This window comes from Rattus norvegicus, chromosome 4 (genome assembly GCF_021556685.1).
Source record: "Rattus norvegicus strain SHRSP/BbbUtx chromosome 4, alternate assembly SHRSP_T2T, whole genome shotgun sequence".
Lineage (NCBI taxonomy): Eukaryota > Metazoa > Chordata > Mammalia > Rodentia > Muridae > Rattus > Rattus norvegicus.
Genome location: NC_141537.1, coordinates 183,614,047 through 183,639,523, shown reverse-complemented (window position 1 = coordinate 183,639,523; position 25,477 = coordinate 183,614,047). Strand labels below are relative to the sequence as shown.

At 42.9% G+C, this 25,477-nt stretch overlaps 1 protein-coding gene and 1 pseudogene across 3 annotated transcripts in view; one reads left to right on the top strand and one right to left on the bottom strand.

Annotated features, from left to right (window-relative positions):
• The window catches only part of LOC120102440 (uncharacterized), a 190,629-nt gene that overhangs the window by 68,088 nt on the left and 97,064 nt on the right, over window positions 1-25,477 (top strand). The window contains exon 5 of one of the 3 annotated variants that reach the window (XR_015687170.1): window positions 12,407-13,603. The exons of the other annotated variants lie outside the window; for them this stretch is intronic. The gene's annotated coding sequence lies outside the window, so the exon portion shown is untranslated. Of the gene's footprint in view, window positions 1-12,406; window positions 13,604-25,477 lie in introns of those variants that run through there. 3 annotated transcript variants of the gene reach the window in all.
• Window positions 18,401-19,373, bottom strand: Sall4-ps1 (spalt-like transcription factor 4, pseudogene 1; annotated as a pseudogene).

Genomic DNA, 25,477 nt, shown 5'->3' with positions numbered 1-25,477 from the left:
GCACTGCATCTGGCTCTCCTGCCAGGAGCAGGCATAGATGGGCAGGTGGTGGTTTCCTTTAGGTTCAGCCTTGAAAGTCACAACCATGGGCTCTGCTGGTCACACATGCTCACCCTGATTCATCGTGGGACAGAACTACAAACGGGCACATGCTCAGGGAACCGACAGTCATTAGAGGTTTTCTCTTTCTCTTCCTCTTCCTCCTAGCCCTTCTCTTTCTTGTTGGCTATCTTGAAACAGGATTTCACAATGTAGCCCAGGCTGGCCTTGAACTTGTGGGAATCTCCTGTTTCAGCTTCTGTCTGAGTGCAGAGACAGCTGGGCACCTGTATGCTGGGTTTGCAGTTCTACTACATCTACAGACTTGTCCTTGATGCTCTTTGCCAGTCTTTTGCTTTACATGTCATATAGAAGATGTTGTTCCTCAAGTTTATCTCCACTCCCACCATCTTCTTTTACTCTGTGAAGTAAATGTATTTATATCACAATATGATGGTTCATCTTCATTGTCAGGTCAACTTAATTTGGAATCACCTGGCAGACATGCCTCTGGGTCTGGCTAGGATGTTTCCAGAGATGTTTAACTGAAGAGGAAAGACCGACCCTGAAGGTGGGGTGGGGTACCATCACATAGACTGGCGTCTTGGATGGAGTGTAAAGGAAAGGAGGAAGTGAGCTTGACACTGACTCTGTGCTTCCTGGAGCTGTCTTGTGGGCTGCCTCACAGTCATGACTTTCCTACCAGGATAGACTCACCACCATGGGCCAAAACAAACCCTCTCGGAAGTAGCTTCTGTCAGGCATTTGTCACTGCCCTGTGAGAAGTAGGTAATATACCCAACGTCTTTTAAAACATGTTAGCTTGTGAGAATCTTCTTGGTAAAGTTCTTACTAATTTGCTTGGGTAAATTCATCTACATTTAGAAACATTGTCATTTGACTGTAGATAATTATAATTTTAGGTGATCTTACATTAATCGAAACATATGAACCATAATGCTATTTACTGCATCTCACTTGCTTGTACTTACTCAGAGATTTCCAGTTCTCATTAATTTTTTGTGTGCGTGTGTGTATGTTCTCACTTTTAACATCGGATTAATTATTAGCCTGTGTCCATATTGTGAAGACATTTTTTTTTTTAGATGTTTGTGTTCTCAACAAACCACCAGAGCTTTCCTAAACATCTTTAAAACAAGTATTGGTGTTTCCCACAAGCATTTCCTTTAAGGTGACCCTGAGATTCAGGCTCCTTGGAAGACCCCTCTATCCTCCTCAGCTCAAAATTTCCGTCTTTTTAAATGGTCCCTTAGCTTTAGCCTTTGCATGTAGCTTAGCATATCAACTGTACTGATTGTTCTTTGTATAGGAAACTACCCATGGAGTAGTTGGTTTTTTTTTGTTTGTTTGTTTTTTGTTTTTTGTTTTCTCTTCAGATTTATGAGCTGGGCAATCTCTCCTATCTTGGCATCAGAAGGAGTGAACACTGCTCTTCAGATCATACTCTCATGGGATCACTCTGTCAGTAGTAACCCTCAGCATGGCTCACTTTGTGAGGAATACATACAAGCCATCCATCAGAGCTCTCCTTCACTAGCATCACATTTTATGCCAGGATGCTTTATGAAACTTGAACATTTCTGTCAGTTGAATCACAAATATTTATTTAACACCTACTAATTAGATACAATACTGAATTTCAATAAAAAAACAACAAACCTCCTAGAGTACTTGAGGAATAATCAACAAACTGCTAGCTGATAATGGAGCAGTAGAACACACACAAGCACACCCTCCCATATCTTCCACAGTCATGAACACATACTGCATGTATGAGTGGGTATTGTCTTGATGCCTGGATTCCATGCTTGGTGATCCACTTACTGCCATCCGTCTACTGCCCACCAGATGGATTTTTTTTGGTAAATGTTGAATTTCTAGGTTGCTCTTGTGTAGAGCAGGGAAAAACCTGAACTGGTTGACCCAAATGTTTCCAGAGGAAGTTGGACATGGCTGTTGTCTGCCTTAGTATTATTATTTATTTTGAGACAGGATTTATTGTGTAGCCTAGGGTGGCCTTGAGTTTATTGTAATCCCGCCTCAACCTCCTTGTTGTTGGGATTATAGACTTGCCACCATGGCTATCTGGCTCACTCTGCTTTCTTGTTTCAATGTTCACACTTATTAGTCCTTTTTCTTTTTGTGCGCTCTCTCTCTCTCTCTGTCTCTCTCTGTCTCTCTCTCTCTCGTGTTGTATTGTGTCTTCTCATTTTTAAAGTTTTTGTTTGAATTTTTGATATTTCAGTCTCTATAGTGGATGATAAACCTTGGTCTAAATTCCCTCTAGTGTTCTTAAACCTAAGGCTATGTTGGGTCTTCTGGGAAAATCCATGTGTTAGAGAGCCATCATTAGGAATATTAATGAGTCAATGATTTATCTCCTCTCCCTATAGAAAGAAGAAATTCACTGTTCCATACAGGAAACCACCAGGAAATTAAAAATGTGACACCTGCAAGTTATGATAGGGCTGTGGAAAATATTTTAAATGTGGCTGAACTTGAAATGCCCGAGATAACAGTGAAGAAAAGCATCAAGTAGCATTACTTTAAGGATGCAAGCAAAGAAATTCCAAGTTCAGTCATGTGACCCAGGGTCTGTCAGATGCTCATTAGCTTCTGGGCCAACACTGGCTGACTCACACCCCCACCTCACACTAGTTGTGCCAGGTGATATGTGTGACACTGGTAGTCAAGTAAGATTCTGCAAATCAGAAATCTAGAAAATTTTAGAAAATACCTGATAAGGGTGATGATGAAGGGTTTCATGGAGGAGTGGTTTTCTGGAGTATGGGAGACTGACTTGTGTTATGATGCCACAGAACAAAATATCCTCTAAAGTTCCTGCTTTAAAATCATCCAAAGTACGTGCAACCAATTGTTCGTAATAAGTGTATGCTGTTAGGTGACAGAAACATACGACAGTCGGTGAAAGCGTTGTGATCAGAGAACTGCAAGAGCTTAGCCTCCTTTCTCCCAGAGAAGCAATAACTTGTACTCACTAAATTAGTGTGTGGGGTGACTTTTAAAACTTAAACACAGTATGTACCAATAAGTTAATTTTTAAAAACTATTTCAATTATTTTGAAATTGTGTGTGTGTGTGTGTGTGTGTGTGTGTGTGTGTGTGTGTACTTCCGTGCACCTGCAGATGAGTACTGTTACCCGTGGAAGCCAAAGGCATCAGATCTTCCTGGAGTTGGGGTTATAGGTGGTCATAAGCCACTTGACATGAGTGCTAGAAACAAACTCTGGTCTTCTTCAAGAACAGTACACACTCTGAAACGCTGAACATTTTTAACTAGCCCTAAATAAGCTAATCCTGTGACATGAACCAAATATGTTTGAGAGACCAAGCTAACACACACAGATGCACCAAACTATGTTCTGACAGTGTTAACCGAGGATTGAGAAGCCTGGAGGTCTCAGGTAATCCCCATAATCAGCATTGCTTAGAGGACTTGTAATGAAAGCATGAGATGCCTCTCTCCAGAAGGAGCTGGTTGCTGGAAATAGCTATTATAACAGTTTCAGTGGCAGACAGCAGAGTAAGAGAAAATAGAAATGCAAATCACTCCTGAAATCAAAGCAGAGTAAATTTAAATAAAAATCATAAAAATACCGACAGCAGCAGTCCATCGTGAACGCCATGAGGCGTGTTTCACAGTTGAAAAGATTAATTATTCAATTCCTTCTGAATCCAGCTAGTGAGTGTCGGGTCTGAAATGCTCTGCAAAGGCACACAGGAGGCAGTGGAACCTTCAGGAACGGGAGCTTGATAGTCGGAAGTTAGGTCATTTGATTGTGACCTTGAAGTAGAGATTAGAAATCTGGCTACTCCTCTGTCTCTAATTTCTGGCTGCTAGGAGGTAGATAGGTTTCCTCTGCCCCTCACACCTGACACGATGCGAGGCTCAGTTCAAGAGTACCAGGGCCATGCCACTATGACCCAGGGCCTCTGATACAATGAACAAACATGCTTTTCCTCTTTTGACTTGATTTGTCTTGGATGCTTTGTCTCATTGATGGAAAGCTAACTCATAGTTTGAGATACCTTGCTTACTTTGTAAAGGGATCAAAATAATTTATGTTTTCTCACTATGGATGAAGGTCACACTTCTGCGGACTGACACAGCCTCATGGAAGGTTTTCAAAACTGAGCAAAACTTTAAAGTCCTGGTATCCTAGTACAACAGAGGGGGTTCATCTACATGACGCATATGATAGGCCTCAACATCGCATGCTGGGGCAGGCCTGCATGTTACATGCCAGGATCACATGGAGATTCAGACCTGTCCCTCTTGAAGTCTGCCTCCGATCTAGCCTCACCAGAGGGGGGGGCTCAGCTTGACACTGGAGAAGATACACACTGTCACTGTGGGACTCTCACTTCCTCTCCTGAAGTATGGAAGTCACCCAGAAAAGTAAAATGCCCCAGTGCTACTCTAGGTCAGCAGAGACGAATCAGGATTTAAAGAACTAGCCCTGACTACATACTGTACATTTCAAAGAGATAGTCCTGGATATATTTTCAGACCTGTCATATTCTTAGAGAGAAGTTATTTTTCCCACAATAGTGCTTCATGGAAGTCTTCAAAGAGATGTTGGTGAGGACTGAAGCACAGCGGTGCTCTGTGGAGTCTTCTGTAGAGGGGTAGGCTTTGTGTCCTCAGAATGGATAAATGGGAAGTCCCATGAGGGGAACAATACAGCAGAACTGGGTGAAGGAAATAAGAGGTGTTGGGGACAGAAAGAAAACAATTATCCCAGGCTCTGAGAAAATGACCAGTAGAGGTAATGAAGGTTTGAACAGAGCAATGCCACTCATAAGAGCGGGACACACCACTAACCTGATGATAGTCTGTCTAGAGCTAGGGGTGAGGAGGCAGAATGTGTGAGAAGACAGGAATTCTCACTGAAATGTTCACTCTTCTGGAGCAAGAAGTAGCAGGAGCAGAGTGGGCAGCGTGTGCCCTGTGGATAAAATGTAATATGTAAATACTTGCTGTTGAATATGGCTTCTCACTGAGTATTCTCATGGCTGAGGGCTTGAGGTCAGAAATGCCCCAGACCTGGGGATCAACACTGTGTTATGTGGTTGGTCACTCGATCAGGATTCTGAGGATATGGGGGTGCACTGGATCAGGTAGACTCATGTCACTCTTGGCATGTGTGACTTGGTGAATTACTGAACCCTTTTAAATCTTGATTTTCTCATGTGTATAATGGGAACAATGACGTGGTCTCCCTCGTGGATTACTGCAATGGTTAAAGTAGTCAGACTATGTCCTGTTGAGTTACTCTTTATGTTGTGTGTACTATGACTAAACTTGATTCCACTGGTTGACAAGGACTGGACCTTTGAAGCATAGCATGTTCCCTAGATGCTGTGTCCAGTTTTCCCTCCCCCCTCCCTTGTGGAAAGATTCTCACCATGCATCTCAATTCGACCTTGAACTTGCAACCCTCTTGCTTCACACTTTCATGTGATGGGGCTACAGTTGTTTACCATCATATCTGTCTGCTCAGCTCCTCTGGTTGTCAGCTTTTGTTGTCACCATCTCACTTAAGCCTCACAACTGAAGCAAGTCACATTTATGATTTACACTTTACACATGTAAGAAAAACAAGGTATGAGGATGTAATTCATCAAGAATAACAAATCCATGGCTTTCTCCACCTATGCTCTGTCCATGGCTCCATGAAGTCCAGCATTTGTAAGGGTGGGCACCGGAGAGTCCTTAGGAATCTCTGGTTGAGGACTGAAGTGGGAAGGTTGGTTCCAGGGCCTTCAGCTGTCTTGTAATGCTGGAGCTGAGCGGGAAGCCAGTTCAAACCGTGCTCTTGCTGAGAAGGGCATCTAGGGTGTGGAAAGGGGGGCCTTCCCTGATAAGATTATGGGTGCTTTCCCAGAGTGCTGAGTGATTCATTTTATCACTCCACACAAAGACCTTTCAGCAAGGCCCTGTCCCCTCTGTGGGGTTGGAAATGAGAATATCTGTTTTTGATCATGCCCGACATATCAGAATTCTCTGAGGCAGTTGCTGCTGTTGTCTCTAGAGAAGAGGAGAGTGACCCTGGCAGGTGGCAGAGCTAGAACTGGGAAGGACAGCTGCCTGGGCTCAGCATCTGTGACCTGATCCCTCCTCCCTGGTTTTCCTCCCTGTCTTTTTTTGGCAGCTATAGACAGTGAGCTTCTGATTACTGTCTCCCCCCATCTCCTGCTACTGCCTGTTAAGGCAGTCTGTTTCCACATGCCTCCCTCTTGCTGGTCAGTGCACTTGGGATCTCTCTGTTACTGATCCCTGCACCTGGAATCTCTGTTTTACAGCCCAGTGCACCTGAGATCTCTCTGTTACTGCACCTGGGATCTCTGTGTTACTGGTCAGTGCACCTGGGATCTCTTTTTTACTACACCTGAGATCTCCGAGTTACCTCCCAGTGCACCTGGGATCTCTCTCTTACTGCACCTGGGATTTCTAGTTAGTGTGGTTTCCATCCATCTCTATTCGTCCTCCTTCATAATTTTGTTCAACACAACACTTCACTGCAACACAAACAGCATTGCTACTGTTTCTTCGTGACTTGTTGCAATGTACCTGACAATCCACATCAGTTCAGTTTTCTTATTCATCAATATAATCTGGTAATTTGTATTTTTAAAACCAATTAGTCGACTAACTTCATAAAAGAAATACTCATCAGAAAGATCATCTTAAATCTGAAATAACACATTTATAAATAAGTTCATGGTTATTGTGGAGTTATAGCAGGAACCATAGCTTGGGGCTGATAGAGTAGTAGGTGTTCATCCTCTAGATACTTTCAGTGGAAAGAAGGCGAATGAACACAAGCTTTATGACCAAGGAAAAAGCTATAAAGACAAAACAATGGATGGAATGCTTCTGAGCCATGTGGAAGATTAGCATACTTGTTTGGAAAGCATAGGTCAGCTGTGTACTTGCTTAAAACCCCCTCTGTACACAGCTAAGGCAAAAGAAAAATTCATGACATACACACTGATCATTATTCTGTTTCTCTTTTTTATTAGCCTTTGCGATAAGTGAAACTTCTATAAATCATGATATTATTTTATTATCTGACTTTATTCAAGTAAATGAAAATAATCTAGCCATAAAATTGGTATTAGATTTAGAGAGTTTCATAGTGTTTTCTTTGGGTAATTGAAACACAAGGAACAAATATTCTATTCAGTGTTGCAGATTTAAAGGGTTGCCTAGTTTCAATTTCTTATTTTAAGAACTTAAGTTTTTCCCTTGATGTTTAACATCATGTTTGAGTGTGTATGCCCTTTGTGTGTGTGTGTGTGTGTTTGCATGCATGTATGAATGTGTTGGCCAACTTTCCTTTCCTATAACAAACAACTGGGATAGTTAAGTTTAAAGAGAAAAGATTAATTTGGGTTCATTATTTCAGAGGTATCTCCATAATTGATTGACATATCATTTTAAGCCTACAAGAAGGCAGTCCCATCATGGTGGAAGTCTTGTGTAGAGTGGAACCATCTTCCTCATGGAATGGAAAAGAGAAAAGAAGAGATTAGGGTGCTATGACCTCTACAGGAGTGTACCCTTAGTGACCTAGGACCTCCCACCAGGCTGTCCCTTCCAACAGTATCAACATAGAATCCAAGCTATAAACACCTGGGCCTCTTGGGGAACTTATTATGCAAATTAGAGGTTAGATCACTGCGTGCGCCTGAATGTTGCTCCAACTTCAGCAGATCTCTCACCCTCTTCTGGCTTCTGTGAGTATCCGCATACATGTAACACGCTTACATGTAAGTAAAGATAAAATCTTAAAGGAAAAGTTTTTCTTGGCTCAAAGTTTCGTGGTACAGTTCATCATGGTGGGGGAGGCTTGGTGACAGGTATCTGGATCAGGAATCCAAGAGCTCACATCTCAGCTACACACACAAATCAGAGAGTGAGAACTATGAATGAGGTGACACTACAAACTCTCAAAGCCTGCCTCAGTGATGTACTTCTAGCAAGGCTACTATCATAAAGGTCCCATAGCCTCCTGACACATCAGCACAAAGTAGAGATCAAGTGTTTAAATACCTGAACCTCTGTGGGACATATCTCATTCAACCATCACATTTGTCCTGACACAACGGACTGTGTTTATTTAAACCATGAATCAAAAGAAAACTTTCCCTCTTTAAGTTGCTTCTTGTCAGGTATGTATTTGGTCACAGCCATGAGAAAAGCAGGGGATATACTACTGTTTGTCAATGACCCATATTGAAACTGAGCTGCTACCTAAAGGGCATATATGTGGTTAGAGTACCTCATGGTATACCATAGAGACTGTAGATTACAGGTTAGAGTACTCTACACTTAGTGTACTATAGAGTATAGGCTTTGGGATAGAAAGCAGAGAGGAGCAGAGAAAACACCTGGAAGATAAATAAGACACCCATAAAGTCCAGAGCAGGTGTCCTGCCCACACATGGTTGGTCCCATCTTTCAGGGAGATAGGGTAACAGAGGGCTCTCCAGGCTCCATGTGATGTTTCACACAGCTCTGAAGATAGACAAACACTAACTCAGAGGGAAAAGAGCCAGGGGGATTTATCAGAAGCATTCCTGGATTTTGAAGGAAGTGTTTTCCTGATGAGAAAATTAGGTACTGACAGCTCTGTTTGTTATGAACAATTTCACAGAATAGCAGCTTCAGACAATGTTGATGGGTTCTGCTCTGATGGAGCAGGTAAATAACCAAAGCACTCTGTCATCACGTGGGCATGGAAGACACAATAATTTCCGCACAAAGGTTCTTCCGGCCTATTGAAGAAGAGCAACAACTCCTTGTTTGAAAGTTGCAGATTTAGCTGTGTTCCACTTGTAAGAGCTAAGCTGTACCATCTCCCAGTCCCTTCCTTCCCACCCTTCACCCAGTGCCAGCTCCAGCAAGGAGCAGACCTTTTAAAATTGAACAAAGGCACCCGGGGTTCCCCTGTGAGAGCCCTCCCCTGTAGCAAGTGGTAAATGCCCCTGGTAGGTTTCAGATGTTGGATAGGGACATTGGGTAAAAATGAAAAAAGGACACGAGGCAGAAAGGGCAGTGAGTAAAACCCATCAGCTGAGGAGAAAGGAGTGTGTTTGCAAATAGTTTGGTATTTTCGGCTAAGCGTACTAAACATTGCAAACATATTGCCTGCATGCAATTAAAAATGATCTTTACCTTTTGCAAGCTTGTGTAGTTAAGGAAAAGGAAAACACAAAATAAAAAAATTATATTGTGAAATAACCCAAAAGTTAGCCATATGTAAAAGTTAAAATAGCTTTATCTAGATTTTCTGTTCACAAAATTAAGCCTGGTTTATAGATACGTACTTCTAATTTTTGTGGGTTGAGTGGAATTGTGGCTTGGTGAATATGAGTCCATAAGAAGTGTGTGTGTGTGTGTGTGTGTGTGTGTGTGTGTGTGTGTCTGAAATATCCTTAATTGACCTATGGTGTAGCTTACAACCTGTTGGTACTGTGGTGAACTATGAGTCTTGAAGGAAGAAGCAAGGGCACAATGGGGGAAGGGGGGCAGCCAAAAATTCTCTCTATTTTTTATAGTTGCAGGGGAGTCACCTAACCAAGTCCCAAAGGCTGAACATAATTAAATTCATAGTTTAAATATTAAATTAATAATTTAAACATATATCAGTGAAGAAGCTTATTATGGTATTTTACTTTTTAAAACCCCCCTTCTGTGTAAGTCATCGCAGCAAAATATGACATTGAGATAATTGCTAAAACAGACAGAGAATTCACTTTAAGTAAGACATCAGGGCAAGCACTTTATCCATGATTTAATTCCTCTGGGACCTGGTGAGGTAGGTGTTTTAAAGGTTCTGTAGAAGAATTTGAAAATTTAGAAAATTTTCTTAGGGTCACCCTGCTAGGAAGCGGAAGGCCCAGAATAGTGAGGTATCCCTGAGAATTGGTGTTGCTTGGTTGGAACTGGAATGAGGCAGAGCTTTACAGCCTTCTGGTATGTGGGCATCTCTAAGCGCGGTGTTTACAACAGCAGTTCCCGTGTCCTTGTTAGGTAGCTAGATGGAGATTAGTAACCTCAGAGGGCATTGAGGATGGACCCCTCCCTAATGAAATCTACTTCTGGCCTTAGGTGGACACAGGACATTCTTATCTGCTCCAAAGATGAGAACATTACATCCTGTTATCTCCTCCTGTAAGAGTTAATCCAGCTGGGGCCTGTCATTCACCTAGCCGGAAGTCCACCCCCCAGGGAAGCTGATTTACTTAAAGCCATGCTAAGGAGAGAGGAAGAATAGTTATCTCCTTAATGAGATAATGTACTTATCCTTCCTAGAAACCCCTCCCTGGGGGCAGTTACTTGCTGAGTTTCCATCTTGAAAATCTCCAGCTTGACTGATTTCCAGAGTTACCCAGAAAAGCATAACTTTTTCTTTTCCTCTTTTAATCTCCTTTTCTTCCTGACAAGGGCTGAGCGTGCTTCTCTTGACTTCCTTCTTTGACTGATATCCCTCCCTTCTGCTACTCAGCTGCTCATCTGCCCTGTAACTGCTTACTGCTCCCCCATCACAGACTCTGCTTTTCAAAGGCTTCCTCTTTTCTGTATCTTTCTTGGTTACTGCCAAGATGGACAAGCTGGTCTGTCTGGTGTTTCTCTCAAACGCTAACAAAATTGTTCTTGAGAGTCCTACTAAGTCTGTTTTAAAATTCTTTTATAAATGAGACTACACCCCACCCCCCAAAAGCAACTCAATTGCCCCCTGTAACATGTACACCCAATTTGGGGGTCCCCAAAGTTTTGAGAAATGTTCTGAGATGGTCTCAGGGTTTGCCTTCCTATCACCTGGATTGCACTGCTCTGTGTGGATGAAGCAAGGTTCTAGGGCCATAGCAGGGAGGTCAGTCCAGGCGCAGAAGAGGAGACTCCATACCTAGAGTGCCCAGTTTGCACTAACACTGCTTGGATGTTGGTCACGAGCGGTGGACAGGGCTTAGGATGCAGCCTAATCTGCAAGCACTGTACCCTTGAATCCTCACCTTATCACTGTCTCTGCTGCAGTTTTCCTGCACAGATCTATCTAATAGGTTCTAGGAAGGAAAGTTACCTCCCTCAGCCTCCTCATTCCCTCATGCTGGGCTCAGATGCACACCCTGGAACCTGTGACTGACAAGGTCCTCATGCTACCAGCTGTGTCCTTTCCAGTCCCAGGCATTTCTGGCATCTGGCAGTGTTCCTTTCCCCACTTGATTCTTAAGCCCTGTCACAGCTGAGTAGGTCACCGCGCCTGGAAACAGAGCTCGATGCTCATGGTGACATGTGCTGCCATTTCCTTCATGAGTTGGAATTTTAACCCCAATCTATAATCCTATTATGATGACTCCTCTAGCATCTTGACAAAGCACCCCCTTCTCTTAAAGTGCCCCTACAACTAGACTAACAAACCCATGCCATGTGGCTGGTCAGTTCTGAAAATGCTTAATTCTCAAGTTTCTCTGTTAATAGTTTTGAGGTTCTGTAGAGACTGATAAATCATCTTATGACCAAGCCTCCCGAGGCATTACTCTGATGGTTCTCTGTTTCGGTAAGCATTTAAAGCTCTGTTTCTGCAACCCTCTGGTCTGCATCTGTTTTTGTTTTGTTTTGTTTTGTTTTGTTTTTGTTTTTCTAATAAAATCTCAATCGTTTGGTTAAGCGGGGGAAGGCCTGCTAACTCATAGAGGCAGAGAAAGCACGCAGCTGACCTTCCTTCATAGATGATGTCCCAAAAGGAAGCTCTCCTTCTCCATGAGTCTTAAAAACCCCGAAAACTGAATGTCCTTCCCTTCTACTTCCTGTGTGCCTCTCTATCCATCCTCCTGGTTTCCTCTTATTCTGTTTTTTTCCCCCCTCTATGTTTACTACCGTCAACTGGTTGCTTGCTCCACCTCTTGACCTATGGTTGACTTTATTTAATCCTGTTCACAATTAGCACCTTGGATTAAAGGTGTTTTCTAGGGCTGAACCACACCACAACTAGACACAGATGAAATTACAGGTGATTCGGATTTATCTTAAGTGGGCGCTGGAAATCAACAGTAAATAATGCAATCTTGGAGGTCACAGTGTGATCAAATACCCTGCAACTTTGCAAATCACAGGTTTGCATGTACTGATCAGTGTAGGTGGGCAATGATGGGTCTCTTTGTGCTGACTCTCTCTCTCTCATTCATTCATTCATTCATTCATTCATTCATTCATTCATATCATGCTTGGTATAAATAAGCTATACAACACATTCCTTTGGCTGCCCAATTCCCATAGCACAATGTGACAGATTTTTTTTTTTCTTTCTTTCAGAGCTGAGGACCGAACCCAGGGCCTTGCGCTTTCTAGGCAAGCGCTCTACCACTGAGCTAAATCCCCAACCCCTGTGACAAGATTTTCTTGCTATATTTTGACCTTTACAAAATTTTAATTGTATTTGACAATGCTTAGCATTGCAATGTTATGCCCACGATGGCCCAGTAGAACCTCTTGGAAGACCACAGAGAAGGTGGCTCCGATGTTCATGAACGGCATTACCTCTTAACATTACTCAGGGCTAGTTGTGAGCCATGAAGATCTTTGGACATGGTAATCTTTTACTTTCCAAGTAGGAACAATGACTCCTACTTTCATCCTGATTTCTGTGTTGGTTACTTTACCAGGAATGAAAGTCCTTTTGTTAAGGACTTGAGGTACAGGGTACCAAAAATTGTTATAAAGCTCACCAGTTAAATGGATAATGGTTAAATGTGGGAAACAGTTGGTCTGACTCTCCGTCCCCATGTCTGTCTTGGCTAAGTAACCTTAAGACCCATAAGAATCCAGGAAGCATGTCTTCAGGTTTTCTTAGCTGGTGGGATTTTTGTAACTCACAGAGCCACTATTTTATTTACATGTCCTGTATGACCATGATGAAGCTTTTTGATTAATTGCTTTTGAATTAATCCAAGCATCTACTGAACAGTCAGAGACAAGAAGAGAAATCTGGGAGTTATTTCACATGATAGGGTGCCTGTTTCTCCCTTTTCAGCCCACCCTTACTTTGCTCCACCCGTGTTTCCTGGCAGCCCAAGCATACAGGCATTGGCAGCTGCAGGCTGGTGGACTTGAGTGATGCTTCCTAATACACAAAATGTGCTTTTCTGTAATAGAGTCAAGGAGATCAAAACACAGTGTTTGGGCTTCTTCTTTCCTTTGGACCAGCACTTGACAGCTTGGTCAGGTTGTAGGGTTCTGAGTTGGGCTGGGACATCTTGGTTCTTATAAATGGTGTAGGGTATAGTGGGGCTTGTGTCTTTCTGACGGACAGCCTTGTATTTGCATTCATAACTCTTGGAAATATCATTTATATGTTTAAAAACATGAATGCATTTTGAACTTGAAAATGTATTTTAGAAACGAGGGCCCATATATTTTGCCTGTTTCCTCTAAAATCTGTCTTGGTGTGCTTCAGAAAACTTAAAATATACTACTGTATGATCTTTTTGTTATAAAATAAAATTGCATTTTAAAAGGATTTGTCTTATTTTTAATTATGTGTATGCAAAGGTCCATGGAAGTCAAGGTGTCAGATCTGCTAGAGCGGGGGATAACAGGTGACTCTGAGCTGTCTGCAGCAGGTGCTGGGAACCAAACTAAGGTGTTCTGCAAGAACAGTATAGGCTCTTAAACCCCAAGCCCTTTCTTCATCCCAGTGACTACCTTTTAAACAAAGTATGAAACTTGGACTTAGCAGTAGGGTGCTTGCCTAGTGTGCACAAGGCCTTGAGTTGTGAGACCTGGCATGGAAATAAAATAATATACATCCGTCTTTCACGGGGTACTCAATAATTCAGATTAGGAGCAAAGTCATCATTTTATAGCATCTTGCCATTTATCCGTGTGTGGTGTTCTTAATAAAATAACTAACTTTTCATGTTTAAAGATCTTACATTTTTTAAGTGAGAACTTGGCAGATTACAGCTGGGTAGAGTTTTAGAGTCATTTCTAATAAATTGGCTGGCCTAGCATTTGCATCTGCTGTGTTCAAGTCCCAGTGTCTATTTTAGTTGTCTTGAGTATTAAATGTATGAGAAAACCGTTGACAAATTTTCCAGGGTTTAGAGTGGATTCACCAAATACCTCTGCCCTGTGTTCCACCCAATTCTGTTTCTTCCTCAGAAATACCATTATCTTACATTTTATATTTAGTTTTCCCTATTTATTTATGGTTTCAACACATATGTTTGTGTCCCTAAGAATGTATGTGATCTTTGAATGCATTGAAATTTAAATTAACTGAAGAACAGTTCTGTTACTCTTTGAGTTACCCTTTCACTTACCTTTCTGTTTCTAATGTTTGTCTGAGGCCTTTGGTTTGCCCATAACCAAATGGCCATTTTCATTCTAAGACCACACTCTAAATATACACTGCACTATAACCATGGGGTAGACATCTGGTTTTCCACTGGTGTGTTACAGGTAGTCCTGCTGTGGAGTTCTCTGTGCCTATTGATGGAGGGGTACAAGGCTTACTAGTTACTGACTAGTTCTAAGACTGACATATCTGCATCATAGGTCAAGGGCACTGTGACAGTTTGTATATGCTTGGCCCAGGGAGTGGCACTATTATGAGGTATAGCCTTGTTGGAGTAGGTGTGTCACTGTGGGTGTGGGCTTTAATACCTTTGTCCTAGCTACCTGGAAGCCATTTTTCTGCTAGCTGCCTTTGGAACGAGAGGTGGAAATGGACCTCTTAGGTCATCCCCTCCCATGTATGCCTGGATGTTGCCATGTTCCTTCCTTGATGACAATGGACTGAACCTCTAAATCTGTAAACCAGCCCCAATTAAAAGTCATTCTTAAAAGAGTTGCCTTGTTCATGGTTTCTGTTCACAGCATAAGGCCCAGGCTAAGACAGGCACCATTAGCTAAACGAACTTGGATTTCCTTGAATCCTGAGTACATTCCAATACTTAAGCTCAGTATTCTATTCGGCGACCGAACCATAGATGTTTGCCAATGTGTGTACTGTCAGACTTAAAATCCTGGCCAACCAGAGGGGCACTGAATGGTGGTGGAACATCATTGTGGGTTTGGTTGTTTTCCTATGAATTCTAAGAGATGTTTCATGATATGCTATTAGCCACTTGGGTTGTCTCTTCACTGCAGTTCATGTTTTAATTCTTTTATTCATTGTTTTTCTTGTTAGTGGGTTGTTCATATTTATGTATGCCTCTCCTGGGCTGTTCCTACCCCTGGTATTTTTCCTATTTTATCTGTGTCTACAGGAATATCCCTGGGGTTAGTTTTATCTATATATTTTATCTATGTATATTCGTGCATTGCTCTTTTCTTTCGGGGGGTGGGGCAGAAAAATACTCAAAATTTACACATTCATTCACAGGGCATGTGAAAACCGTAGCTGGTATGTTCTCTGCAGCAACATCCACTTTACAGGGCAAATAGGTGACCAGGTGAGTCGGAGAATGCTTTAATCACAGGGCTCACTTAAACAATCTCAGAAGGAAAGACATGACCTGGCCAAAAAACAAAACATCAAAGCGTTGGATTCTAAAATCAGGTGCATCAACCAAGAGGTGAGATTTCCACTCACAGTCTTCATCCACATTTCAGCAACCCAAACTCTCTACCCAGGAGCAGGAGAAATAAGTCTCTTCTTCCTTAAACCATAAGAGCAGATACAAAAGCTGGTCTAAATTATTACATTTACACAAATATAATAATGATGATAAATATAAAACTAACCACGAGGACATCTTGAACATCCAGCTCTTTTCATCAGTATGTTGACTCTTAGGTTTAAGACCTGGGAATACTTTGGTGGTCACAAAATAGCAAAATAGAGACTCTTCTTCCCTTCCCTTCCCCTACCCACCTCTTTCTCTTCTTTTCTTTATTCTTTTTTGCTACTGTCCCCGCCAGCGGGGACCCAGTTATTCAGGGTCCCGAAGAGGCTTTCTACCTGTGGGCCAAAATGGGGGTGAAGAGAAGAAGGAGACCAAGCAAAAGTTCTGTTGTCAAGGTCTCGTTTATTGAGAGAAATGTACAGCATTTAAAGCTCTGAGGCAGGAATAGAAGCGGGAACTGAAGCTTAGGGTGGGGGAGTTTGGGAAATGCCCAAGGATATAAGGTGAATCACGACACTGCAAGATATCCTCCTATAACAAAGAGGCAACAGTCTTCCGGGGACATGTTCTTTGAAAAGGTCGAACCTTTCTCAGGAATCTGCTCAGAGACATCTGGTGTTTTGCTCAGGCTGAAACATCCTGTCATTGCTCCCAGGGTCTTCCTGGGAAAGGCTTTAGTTCAACAATCTCATGTCCGTATGACAGTCATTTCAAGGTTAAACCTCTATGGCCATGCAGCCCAGAGTCAAGTAGCCACCTTGAGCTATGCAGTCACAAAGCGGCTAGGCCCAAATCCAATACGGCTCACTACATGCTACAAAACTAAAAAGAAATGAGTCAGATAAAGTCCTCACTTCCAAGACTTCCCTGTCCTAACTGTATAGCCTTCATAATAGTTCTGGGTGTGTGTGTGTGTGTGTGTGTGTGTGTGTGTGTGTGTGTGTGTGTGTGTGTGAAAGTCTTCAGGACTTGGGATAAGGAAATTGAAACAGTAAGTACAGCAGAACGATGATGTGGAGCTGTGATGGGAAGTTGGCTCTTCTGAAAGTCTCTCTTTAAGAAGGAACATGCAGTTCTTCCATGCAGCGGGCACTGAGGAACTACATGAAATGGATGCCTGAGGTGCCCACTCTGATGCCTGACCACTGTTTCCCATTTGTGGAAAATGTGGGGAGCTGGTAGCATTCTTGGGCATCCAAAATGTTTAAATAAGCTGCAGGATAAGTCATGGGATCCGGGGGGACCAGGGTCAGTTTGTGGAGGCTATCCCATCAAAGGCTCTAAGGTTGAAGAAGCTGGGCTAACACCTTAGTTTCTGAGGTTCCCCTTTCTTTCTTTTTAAAGAAAGTTTCATGTTAAAGTGCATTAAACCTAAACCAACCAACCAAAGAAAACCAGAAGATGAATACAGCCCACAAACCGGTTCTCTATAGAAGTCCATTGACCCACATGAAGTGACTATGGAAGTACATGCACATCCACACCCAGCGTCCAGTGGGGTAAGTCCTTGCCTCTTCCACTGTGATCCGAAGAGTCCAACTGCTTCACTCTGAGACAGCTGACAGTCTTTGGAAACAGCTATAGCTTGTCCCAAGTAACAAAGCTGTTTTTCAAAGCCTGTTTCTTTTCAAAAGTATAACAAACAAACAAAAGAACTCTTCTGTTTTGGCTTTTTAAATTTTCTTCAATTTTCCTCCTTTTTGTTTTCTGGTTTTTGGGAAGCAACAAGCTGGACTGTAGGGGGTCCCAAGGAACATCATTTGCATATCAAGAAGAGAAAAAAAAATAGGAGATGGATTAAGACAACCTAGAAAACTAAAAAATAAAACAGAGGTTCTCATTCATCTTTCTCTTTTTTTTTTCTTTTTTTTTTTTCTTTTTTTTTTCGGAGCTGGGGACCAAACCCAGGGCCTTGCGGTTGCTAGGCAAGCGCTCTACCACTGAGCTAAATCCCCAACCCAATTCATCTCTCTTCTTAGCTGATCGCCATCTTGTTTCCTTCCCGGAAGCGAGGGAGCGCTGTTCTGCGGCACCGTAGGGAACACTAGGCTTTTCCATCTAGCTTGGAAAGTGTGGCATTGCTCTGTCCCTCGGGGACACAGGCAGGGTGGGGATGACTCTACTTTGGACCACAGATTGGTCAGATCCTTGGTCAGATTGCTATTGAGAACACTGATGGACTGGTTCCAAGAGGCTAATCCCAGACAACCGTAGGGGACAGGAGTTCCTTGGGAAGCATCTTAGGCACACTCTCTTTCCCTTCGCACCCAGCACAACCATAGTGTTCTCTATGATCAGCTTCCTGCCCTGGCACATGGAGTTATCATTGGCCCCATGGCCACATTCAGTGGTGAGGGCTCCACTTCATGCTGCAGGAAAGGCTTTTCTCTAGTGTCTACATGTAGATCTGAATGGCCCTGGCAGACGAGTTCTTTTCACACCCTGTGCAGCAATGGCATGTAGGCATGGCTATACTTCTATCAAAGGTATCGTGGCTGGCTGCATGGTGGTGGGTTCCACAAGGTTCAACTTTGACATGGGTGGTGCGAGCGCTGTTCAATGTTCAGGAGAGATTTGTATGACTCTCTTGCTTGCAGAGGATGAGACCATCCTTGGCCTTGACATCCAACATGGAGGCAGAGATGTTTGAGGCTTCCCCTTTCTTTTCTTGGATGGGTCAGTCCCACAGTAGACAAGGGGACCAAAGAAATATAGAGCTCAGGGTCTGAGGTAACAGGGTGCTTGAGAGACCAGGCATGAAGCTGGCGAGAACCCAAATCTCATAAGGCTTCAAGGTGAAGGACGTAAGCCCCAAGCACAGTGAGCTGGCTGTTAAGGGGACACTGGCTGACATAGCCTGACTTATTTCAAGGCATCTAGAGACAGTGTAGGCTTGAGCCTTTCTAGCTGAGCAGAGCCACTGATACAGGCACCTGCTGGAACACATGGTTATTTAAGGTCATCGGAGAGTCTCACCAACCACGCTGGAGTAGAGTGCATGCGTAATCTACATGTGCACCTCAACTGGGATTTGTTCTATGAACTGGATCGTTTGGAGCTGCTGCTGCTGCAGACACAGGATCTGCTTTCAGACCCATGGGATGCTGTGGACAGACACACAGGTGTTGCTGGGGCATCTGTGCTCCGCTGGTTCACTGCCACCTTGGTGCCACAGAGTACTTCCAGAGGTCACATTGGTTTAGGCTACTTTGACTTTGGGTAAATAGCTTATTTCCTGAGGTGTGACTGTCAGGGCAGCCTCTGTCTTTAAGCAAAGGATAAACTCTGTGATCAGCTTTTTCTTCAAGACCCCTTAGTCCCTACTGTCTCCTGATGACTGTCCTTGCTGCTTCAGCTGGCTGGCTGGCTGGTGGCTCAGGCTCTGGATTTTCACTGATATTCATGATGAGGATAGGAGAATGCTCATTGCAACTTTTGCTGTGTTCCATGAACTCAGAGGGACTGAAGACTAAACACAGCACTTCTCTCATATGTGAGTCTCCTGGTGTCGACTTTGCTGTGGCTGTGTCCTCTGTCACTTCATTACCATTCCCTGGGTCGTTCATTGAGCATCTGGTTTTCTGTGGTTGCTCAACCCAACCTTCCCCCAAACTGATATACTGTGGCTTTGCCTGCTTGTGCCTAGACATGGTGAGAGAGCATCAGGGTGTTGTGAAGAGCCCTGGTGACTTGCCCTTTCTCTGCCACCAATCCCTGTTGTTGGGAAACTTTGCCCCTATTTTGTGGAATGTACATTCTTGTAATTTGCTCTTTTCTGTCTTTATCTCGTGAGTCATTCTTATGGCTTGAATTGTGACCTCATAACTGTTAAGTCAACATTTATACATTGAAACACAACCTCAGAATGGGCCAATGTTTAGAGACAGACTTTTTAAATATCTTTACTTATTGCTACATGTTAGTAATATAAAATGGATTTCTTACCCTTTCCTATCCTGTTAATACTTTAACTGGTCCATTTCTCTCCCTAGACTTTGTTGCCATTGCCTCCTTCTCCTCCTCCTCTTCTTCCCCTTCCCTTCTCTCTTCCCATCTTCCTCTTTCTTCCTTAATGAGCTTCATTTACAGGAGCATGGGTGAGAGGTTATTTATAGGATCCTGAGCACTTTACTAGAGTCTACATCACTGGTACAAAAGGAGACAGTCTCTATAAAGAGGAAATGACACTAAAATGAAGACAGTAGAGTGGTCCTTACCTGATGTGACTGTTCTCAGTAAAGTGAGTCCTTATCCAGTGTGGCTGGTCTCAGTAGAACAGGTTCTTACCCAGTATGACTGACCTCTTTATAAGCAGAGGAAGTTTGGAAACAGGGAATGAGGACATGGGGAGATGACCATCAGAAAGTCAAGGAGAGTCATTCACAAGAATTTAATTTTGCAAGAACCTTGGCTTTCAAGCTTCTGACTTTTGAAACATGACTTTCTACTCTTAAACTGCCTCTTCTGTGCCCATTGGTGCTTTGTTGTGGCAGCTTAAACAGGCTAAAGTAATTGCCATTTTACCAAATTCCTAGAATTTGGAAGAATGTCTGAGTCAGCAAAGTGCTTGTCTTATAAGCATGAGGAACTGAGTTCAACCCCTGGGACCCAAGTGGGCATGGTGGTGCACAGTTGTAATCCCAGAGGTAGGAAGATGGAGACAGGTAGATCTCTGGGGCTCACTGGCCAGCCAGTCTAGCCAGCCAGTCTAGTCAGCTTGTTGAGTTTCAAGTAATGAGAGACTATGTCTCAAGAATCAAGGTGGGCATCTTCTGAGGAACAACATGTGTGGTTGTCCTCTGGCCCCCACATGCTTATGCACACGTGTGGTGCCAGGTACATGACTCAATCTTTTTCAGGTTCAGAGCTGTCAGAGTTCCCAATGCTTTTGTGATAGATGTCTAGGGCTTTTGAAGTAAACATGAGCACCTGGGGGACCTCTCATTTTAACCACTCAGTAGGCTAGTTGCTTGCTCCAAAGTCAATCCCCAAAGACATGCTCTGAAATATTACAAGTTGTTTCAAGATCACCTTTGATCTGCCTTTCGTGAATTCTGCATGTTTTGACTCATGGTTCAATATGCCAATCTTGAGAATTTATATGTGGTTTCTTCACAGTGATTTTGTTTTGGAATGACTTATATATCCCATTGTGTCTGTATTTATTTTCCACAGTGAAATTTTTTATTTTCTTATTAAAAATTTAAAATAATAAAAACTTTGGGTATATATGTATGTTTGTGTCCATGTGTGTATTGGTACACATGTATATGCTAGTGTATGTGGAGGCCAGAGAACAAACAGGATGTCATTCGTCTAGAATGCTACCACCTTATTTTCAAGACAGGGTCTCCCATTCACCCTGAGCTTCCTCATTAGGTTAGGTTGGCTCACCAGCAAGCTCTAAGGAATCTGTTTCTTCCCCAAGCATTGGGATTTCAGGTGCATGTCACAACACCTTTTTATTTCATGTGGGATCTGGGAACCCAAATTAAATCCTTATGCTAGAAAAGAAAGTACTTTACTGATGGAACTATTTCTCCAGCCCTATAACCTTAATACTGCAAAGTTAATTCTATTTGTCAAGACTAACCAAACGCAAATGCTAATAAAACAGTAGAACATCCTTTTTACAGAGACACATTTCTTCTTTGGTTTTTTTAGCCACGGGTTCATATGAGCACCATTGTTCATGCTTAGCAATGGCAGCTGGCATCCAATGAGTAGTCAGTGCCAAGGCAATTAGCATTTTACATGTGCATCTCACTTTGGTTCTTGCAATGACTGTATTAGGCAGTCACCTCAGGCTGCCATCACAAATTACTATGGAGTGGGTGGCTTGAGCCACAGAAATCTATTCCTTACAATTCTGGAGTCTAAATGTAGTATGTCAGTGTGACCAGATTCTGGTTAGGCCTTTCCTTCAGGTTTGAAGATGACTAACTTCTCCTTGTGTCTTTCACACACACACACACACACACACACACACACACACACACACACACACACACACGTAAGGCGGGAAAGGAGAGGGAGAGACAGAAAGACATTGACTCTCTCGTATCTTTTCTAATAAAAGTACCAGTCCTTCTGCCTCACTCAGCCTTCCCAGTAGTTGGAATTAGAAGCACATTCCACAGCACCCAAATAGAATGAAAAATTTTATTAACTGTCTGTTGTGGTTTGCCCTGAAGTTATCTGTATTTTGATACTAATTCTACTGCCCCAAGGACAGTTGCCTAGTCTTGTACTCAGAACTCAAGTGACTTCACCAGAACCACCTCCCCATTGAATTTGTAAAGTACAGGTGAAGGGCAGGTACAGGATAGAAGCAGGCTTGTCATTGGAGGAGAAGGAAGGATGGGCAGGAGAGAAGTTTGAAGGAAGAGGAGGGGACTAGAGGAGAGAGGAGAGACAGGAAGAGACAGGAGAGGGGAGGGTGAGAAGCCATGGCAGGTGATGTTAAGATTCTGCTCTGTGTATTTACAGGTTGTTATCAATGTTCCTAAAGGATGGATAGTACAGGGCTTTGTATGTTTAAGTGGGCAATTATATCTTACCTGTTGGGTCAAAGATTATTGTATTGTGTGTTCTTTTATGAGAGGGTTTGAGTGTAGGAAAGAGTGCGGCAGCAGGAGACAATGGGCCACCATGGAGTTGGGATGTGATTCCGCCAAGATATCTAGCAAATTATCTTGGGTCACCAAGGTGAGGACCTTGCGAGGTAAAAGACCAACAATACTTTTTATTTTTATATTTTTACAACAACAACCGTCACATTTCCTTGCAAGGCAGATGTGTACAGACATGTTCAAATTTTAATCTATAATCACAAGGTGGTAATGTTAACATATTTTTGGGTTTTGGTTATAAACTCCAACTAAATATGTATGATAAATGCCATAGAAATAAGACTGAAAATACAGCCTCTGGTCAGTCTTTCCAGATGCAAAACCCAGGTCTGCTCAACTGTGTCACCTTGAGCAATGTCTTTAACCTCTGTCTGTGTATCCATTGCCCCAAGAATAGTGTCCTAGCTCTTACAGTCTAGATCACAGAATCATCTGTTTTAAAGATTTATTTTTATCTCCAGCTGTGTGTATATGTTTGTCTGTGTTCAGTATATGCACATGACTGTGAGACCCAAGGAAGTCAGAGATATCATGTCCTCCTGCAGCTGGGGTTCCAGGTAGTTGTGAACTGTTTGATGTGGGTGCTGGGAACTGAACTTGGGCCCCCTCTTTTCTCCATCCCTTTTAAGAGAGTTTTCTGAGTTAAAATATGTACTGGAGTTCAGACCCATAGCAACCATGTTTGCTCTTATTCTCGTGTAGGTGCTTATACACAGACAGCACAATTTTGTTGGGAATCATCAGTTGCTAGAAATAGCACAGGGGTTATCCCAGCTTTCTATCTTAAGCTGTACAAGTGTATGTGCACTTGTGTGTTTCTCTCTGTGTGTGTGTATACATTATGGGGCTGGAGTAAGGGTTTCCCAGTTAATGTATCCAAAGACCCCTTGATTTACATACCAGTTAATCACTTTGCAGTTTGACACATTCATTTTTGTACACCTTCTCTGGATTACCTGACTTACTCTATTGACAGCAAAGACCTGATGTCTCTTTCCTTTGAACCACACAGATATATGGATTTATCTGTCTGCTTGGCACCTCCGAAGGTTTTTGTCCTATAAGATGGTGGTTCTTTGTGATATTCTAGAAGAGGGGAAAAATTGACCTTTCTTCTATAAAATGATAGAAATAGTTTCTGAGAAAGAAACTGTAAGGTTCATGCACTGCTGGCTTCCTCAGATTGGTCAACCATTGACATCCTGTCTTAGTGAGTCCATGGACATCCTCTAGAGAGCTGTCCCTGTGGTCCTTGTCACCATGCCAGCATCTGCTACCCCGGGCTCTCTATTCCTGTTCCCACTTAGAGCGAGTCTGTTAACGGACTGGAACGGACATGGCTGGGAACAAATGTTATCATGGTTGAACATGAACTGTGGGCTAAGTTTTGACTCTAGAGATCAACCTGTCCAACATTCCTATATAAAAATGAGTCTTCGCCTATGATGTGATATTCTCCCCTGTTCCCTTGTGTTGTAAAATGAATTATGACTTTGTTTTTAGGATTCTTGCCTGTGTACCTTTTTTTTTTTTGCCTTGTTTTGTGTTCTATTTTCACGGAAGGCTGTGACAAATTTCAGAGGATCCCAGAAGAGCCCCGTAAATAGCACATTTTCTAGAGTGGCCTTGGAACTTCACCTTGCTGAGTACATACAGAGTCCAAGCTGCAGATGGTCCCCTACCCCTCTCCCCTGAACCCCACATGACTGCTTCCCACATAGGCTCCAGTGACATTTTTAGCGTTTTTTTTTTTTTAAACTCCTACTCCATGATAAATGTACTGCCATTGACAGGCTACATCTTCAGTTCAGAAAACAATGACAAAAACCCAAGCAGACACGCGACTATGTCCTAGGACAGTGCATTACAAATCTGGCATTGGAATTCACAGGACACTCAGAAATGCCCTGGTGGATTTGAGGAACTAGGAAGGCCACAGTTTGAACTGAAAACTGAAATCTGCTTACTGTTCTTACTCTGCCATCTCCTAAAGCAACCTACAGTATAGTTCCCAGGCGAACACTTTCTTTGCAGACTACTTACCTTTTACGTCTCCTGTTCTGACAATAATCTTTTATGAGTTCAGCTGGGATATCCCAAGGACATTTGAAGTCCAGGCTGGTGACAGACACTAGGATGGGTATCCTTTTGTCTTGGGAAACTTGGCAACTACTGTTCTCATGGCCTCGGCCTTAGAGAAAGAGCAACTTCAGACTAATTGGCAAGCAGTGGGGAGTGCTTCCAAGTGCCAAGTGGCTTACAAGGACCCACTGTGCCCATGCCTGCAGACCCAGCAAGGTGGTGCAGGCTGGGTTTGGAGAGGCCGGTCTGGGAACCTTACCCCTGTGACAGTTGCTGGTTGAATCAAGAGAACAGAAATGGACTCTAACATCTGTGTGTGTCAGTTTGTTCCTGCACTGGAACCAGGGTAACGCCTGCCACGTTGCCACAACGATCTCTTTTGAATAGAACAACCATCAGGCTGATGGTCCTTTTCTGAGCAAATGAGCCACTTTGTACTTGTTCAAGAGAGCTTGCCTCTGCCAGGAGTGCCTTATACTCCTGTGAATAGCTTTCTTTGCATACATTTTCATAGGAGACTGAGGCATTTAAGTAGCATTTTAGTAGTTCTTTGTATTTTATGCATATTATATTACATATTCTAGGATCCCATCTTATAGGTCAACATAATAAACATTAAGTTGTTATATTTGTGTGTGGCTGTTTATGTGTTCGTATGCATGCAGGTGCAGGTGCAGGTGCAGGTGCAGGTGCAGGTGCAGGTGCAGGTGCAGGTGCAGGTGCAGGTGCAGGTGCAGGTGCAGGTCCAGGTGGAGGCCAGAAGTCACCCCTTAGGTGCTGTCCATTTATTTTTGAGACAGGGTCTTCTACTGAATCTGGTGTATACCAATCGGGCTAAGCGAGCCGGCCAGCGGACTCTAGGAATCATCCTGCCTCTACCTCCCCAGTGCTGGGATTGTACACATGTATACACTATTGCATATCTAGCTTTATAAAAATATGGGTTCTGGTGGCTGAACTCAAGTTTACAACACTTTACAGACTGAGATCACAGCATTTGGTATTAAATTTAAAAGGAAAGTTTGGGAAGCAGGTAGAAG